Here is a 5,287-nt window from a genome sequence, read left to right as displayed (position 1 = left end):
AGTGGGCACTGACGGCTGGTGGTGTGTGTGCCCAGTGAAAGCATACACCGATGGCTGGTGGTGTGTATGTGTGTGCCTGGTGAAAGCGTGCACCGACGGCTGGTGGTGTGTGCCTGGTGAAAGCGTGCACTGAAGGCTGGTAGTGCGTGTGCCTGATGGAAGCGTGCACTGATGGCTGGTGGTGTGTGTGTGTGCCTGGTGAAAGTGTGCACTGACGGCTGGTGGTGTGTGCTTGGTGGAAGAGTGCACCGACGGCTGGTAGTGTGTGACGGCTGGTAGTGTGTGTGCCTGGTGAAAGTGTGCACTGATGGCTGGTGGTGTGTGTGCCTGGTGGAAGCTTGCACTGACGGCTGGTGGTGTGTGTGCCGGGTGGAAGCGTGCACTGACCGCTGGTGGTGTGTGTGCCCAGTGAAAGTGTGCACCGACAGCTGGTGGTGTGTGTGTGCCTGGTGAAAGCATGCACTGACGGCTGGTGGTGTATGGCTGGTGGAGGCGTGCACAGATGGCTGGTAGTGTGTGTGCCTGGTGAAAGTGTGCACTGATGGCTGGTGGTGTGTGTGCCTGGTGGAAGCATGCACTGATGGATGGTGGTGTGTGTGCCCGCTGGAAGCGTGCACTGATGGCTGGTGGTGTGTGTGCCCGGTGAAAGCGTGTACTGATGGCTGGTGGTGTGTGTGCCCGGTGGAAGCGAGCACTGAGGGCTGGTGGTGTGTGTGCCTGGTGGAAGCGTGCACTGAGGGCTGGTGGTGTGTGTGCCCGGTGGAAGCGAGCACTGAGGGCTGGTGGTGTGTGTGTCTGGTGGAAGCGTGCACTGACGACTGGTGGTGTGTGCCTGGTGAAAGCGTGCACTGATGGCTGGTGGTGTGTGTGCCCAGTGAAAGCGTGCACGGATGGCTGGTTTTGTGTGTGCCTGGTGGAAGTGTACACTGATGGCTGGTGGTGTGTGTGCCAGGTGGAAGCGTGCACTGACGGCAGGTGGTGTTTGTGCCTGGTGGAAGCGTGCACTGACAGCTGGTGGTGTGTGTGCCAGGTGAAAGCGTGCACTGATGGCTGGTGGTGTGTGTGCCCAGTGAAAGCAAGCACTGATGGCTGGTGGTGTGTGTGCCTGGTGGAAGTGTACACTGATGGCTGGTGGTGTGTGTGCCAGGTGAAAGCGTGCACTGACGGCTGGTGGTGTTTGTGCCTGGTGAAAGTGTGCAATGACGGCTGGGGGTGTGTGCCTGGTGGAAGCGTGCACCGATGGCTGGTAGTGTGTGACAACTGATAGTGTGTGTGCCTGGCGAAAGTATGCACTGACGGCTGGTGGTGTGTGTGCCTGGTGGAAGTGTGCACTGACGACTGCTGGTGTGTGTGTCCGGTGGAAGCGTGCACTGACGCTGGCGGTGTGTGTGCCTGGTGGAAGCATGCACTGACGGCTGGGGGTGTGTGTGCCTGGTAGAGGCATGCACTGATGGCTGGTGGTGTGTGTGCCTGGTGGAAGCCTGCACTGATGGCTGGTGGTGTGTGTGCCTGGTGGAAGCGTGGACTGATGGCTGGTGGTGTGTTTGCCTGGTGGAAGCGTGCACTGACGGCTGGTGGGTGTGTGCCTGGTGGAAGCGTGCACTGATGGCTGGTGACGTGTGTGTGCCTGGTGGAAGCAGGAGCATTCACAATGATAGAAGACGCAAATGAAACTGACGAAGAGGGAGGGGGAGAAGGAAGGGGTGTGCGAGCAGAGGAGCATGATTCAAAGCGAGAAGACACAAATGAAGCTGACCAGGAGGGAGGGGGAAAAGGGAGGGGGGTGGTGCAAGCAGAGGAGCCTGATTACAGCAATAAAAACACAGATGGCAGCTGTGCACGTGCTCGAGCTCGTGAATGTAAGCTGTAGGCCAGCAAAAGCCTCTGATGGCACTTTTAAAAGCCACTTGCTAAATGTCTCGAAGAGACAGCTATGTGCTGTCTCAGACGAGACCTAAAAAGGGAGTTAGTCTTTTAAAAAAATGTTATGTCAAGTACAACAAAGATATAGAATTCCAATATTGTAAACAGGTAGTGTTTTTATCGTACATACTCATTTTCAGCCTCTTGGAGCAATCTCTTCGAAAATTTGATGGCACGGACCCAAAAGCTAAGATATTTATATTATATTTAACATGTTGTTGGGACAAAGGATTTCAATCCAGTAACCGTCAGGATCCTGTATAAAATCAAGTCCTTCCTTTTTACCATCATCTGGTTGCTTCACAGATGTTACTCCTAGATCTTCAAATCTTTGACAAACTGTGTAGACATCTGGAAATGCAATGCCAATGTCCCCAAATCCTCGAGAGTCAGAGCTTCCGTTATGATAACTAGGCCTGGGTGATAAATTCTGTTTCTCTCGTGGAATTTGGGTAATTTCGCGTTCCGCAGAGAACGCAAAATTGTCCAAAATTCTGCGTTGCGCAACTTCGTGAAATTTTTTGCTTGTTTGCGTTCTCAAAATGCGTGTTCGCAAGATATTTACCCCCAAGGACGTAAACAGAGATTGCGAACAAGAAAAAAGCATCGCGAACAAGCAATACTGCATGTTCGTGGAATTTCTGCAGGTTCGCAGAGATTTTTTACCGTTTCGCGGAGATGTGCGTAACGCAATTACGCAAATTCCACCCACCCCTAATGATAACTCCTCTCTTCACTTCCCCAATTATGAGTCAGTTCTATTGTGGCCTTCCTGGAAAAAGTCCATGCTGTTCGTTCTTTTCTATCGCTGGGAATGTCCTTTTTGTCTTCATAACCCATGAAATAAAGTGAACATTTCATAGATGAAAAATCACATTTCTGCAAGATTGTCATTCAAAGAACTTTGGTGTAAAATTCTAATGACTTTTTGGGATCTTTTATCCCAAGCATAGTTTGCTCCATCAAGTAATCCTTAGTGCTGGGGTCCCGGTCTGTGCACGCGCCAACCATGTCTTCTTTGGACAGGCCATGCAACTCCGGCGCCAGGACTTCGGACATGATGCCGCTGCGGCGGCGGGTTTTGGACGAAAGAGAGGAGACCTGACCCTGGGACTGAACTAGGCGGAGAGGCGGAAGCTAGGTCCCTTACATTCTAATTTTTTATTTTTTAAATTCTTTTTATTAAAGTGAAAAAACATAAAAGCCAATTACAGGTACCTTACTTCACGGAACATAATACAATTATACCAACATAGAATAAATCAATGGGCATTCCCCAGGGCAAAAACCATGCTATGAAAAGTCACTATCGTGCGGCCGCATTAAAACAGGAGAGACGTTCTTTCCAGATCAGCCAGCATTAATCACAAACCCCACCACCCCAAGAGACCGAAGCGTTACAAACAGGATATTTCCTAGTGGCAGGAGTGCGTAAGGCAAGAGAACTAAAAGTGAAACTACGACCACAAAAATCATGCAAACCAACCCACGGTACATTCTACAAATCAATGTGAACAACATCACCCCTGAGACCCATCGAACAGGCTTACCCCATAGGAAGGCACCCGACATCAGGATATTAATAGGATACTGAACACAAAAACAAGCAAACACAATACAAAACACCCCAACCCCCCACCCTGCACCCCAGCATATGACTTTCGCCTAACCCCAACTAGCAGTGTGCCTGTCGCCCCATCTAACTAGGTTTTAAAAGTAGGAAAAAAAAGGAAGTGTGGAGGAGGATATCTTCATATAGGCTCCCAGTCTCCCCTCCCCTCCGCCAGAAACAAGCAACCCCGTGAATTAGCTATAATTTTAAAAGAAACATCAACAAAACAGGCAGGGGAAGCCGTAAACACCGCCCAACTTGATCATAGTGATGACAAATCCCCCATTTATTGAAGCCACAATCTTGAACCCAGTCCGTAAATCTCATCCCTGGCCCTTTCGATCTTTCATGCAAACCCCTTCCATACGAACCACCGCATTAACATGAGAGTCAAGGAGCACCAAAAGTTTGGAAAAGTTAAGTCTGGAAAGAGTCAAAAGTGTTAAGCCCTCGTGGGTTACTCCGTCCCTGACGATCTCCCTCGCCCAGTCCGATACCAGATATTGTTTCCTTCTCGACCACGATGAATCAGTCAGGGAGGGGAAAGATGGCGTTATGATCCGGAAAAAAGTACCTGGAACGGAGACCCAACAGGTCCTCCCTCGATCGGCAGCAATGTTAAGGATGGCGATTTTTCCAAGGCCACAGGCTCATTTTCGTTTGTAGACACACTAACCAGGACTTCATTATTTCTTTCTGCACGGGGCCCATATTCGTCAGCATGATAGTCACCGTGGGGATCATGGCTCGCTGTTGATTTCGCAATGGAGCTGGGTCCGGTCTCATACTTCTCGTTACTAATGGACTGGCGATCATTTTGTGGACTATAAGTTCCACTCGTTGATGTAGTGCCCCGATGGCGGCCAAGACGGTCTTCAGTGATTGCTCAGACTCTGTCCGAATCTTCCCCTCTCGATCATCTTTGAACATAATCACGTTCCCTAGAGAGCCGGGTCTCTTCGGGGGAACCAACAAGAACGAATCGGACGGTTACAGAGGGTGACTTGTCAATTATCACAGCAGCACTCCGTTAGTCTGCTACCGCGCGTGAGGATCCCGACACAGCGCCGCAAACCGGGTCCCCGGGACAGAGACCCCCACCCACAGCCCCAGACGTGCTTTGTCACCACTCCTGTGGTAGTAAATCTACCAAATGACCGCCATTGAATCGGGCAAAAACAAGTTCCACAGCGAGAGACCGGACCCCACCAGTGACCCACGGCCGATGTTGATCAACCGAAACCCGGCTGGGTCAGTACTCGAGGCCCCGGCTCACGATCTGGGTTAGGCCGTAGATTAAAACACGACGTATCTTCGTCATTCAGAGAGGTAAATTCTCCGGACTTCACCATCAGACTCTGTACCGGTTCAGACACGCGAAAGGTGGGCGGAAATTCAGGATATTAAACAGGATCGTCCGGCTGGAGAAAGAGGTCGGCGAAGCCGGGAGCCTACGCGGCCATCTTGGTTGCTAGCGTAGCTCCTCCTCCCATACATTCTAATTTTTAACAAGTATTTCATAGAGCCAAGGTTTTAGATTGCTATGAGTGACATTTTCATAATGTCAGAGTAATTATGAGTGACATTTGAATGACTATGGGTGATACTTTCTTGCCAGCAGAATTAAGCAATACAGAGGAGGGACGACCGCACTGAAAAGCGTTACACCTTACGAATGGTACTTGCCAGGAATCGTAGACTAGGAAGACAGATCAGTATTTGTGTCCTGTGACACTGTTTGTCTGCACCAAT

At 50.5% G+C, this 5,287-nt stretch overlaps 1 pseudogene; it reads right to left on the bottom strand.

Annotated features, from left to right (window-relative positions):
- Positions 1 to 2,119: 2,119 nt before the first annotated feature.
- On the bottom strand, positions 2,120 to 2,982 carry LOC147664062 (lactoylglutathione lyase-like; annotated as a pseudogene).
- Positions 2,983 to 5,287: the final 2,305 nt, after the last annotated feature.

The sequence above is a fragment of the Lissotriton vulgaris genome, unplaced genomic scaffold (genome assembly GCF_964263255.1).
Source record: "Lissotriton vulgaris unplaced genomic scaffold, aLisVul1.2 SCAFFOLD_2828, whole genome shotgun sequence".
Lineage (NCBI taxonomy): Eukaryota > Metazoa > Chordata > Amphibia > Caudata > Salamandridae > Lissotriton > Lissotriton vulgaris.
This window is presented reverse-complemented; position numbering and strand designations above follow the sequence as displayed.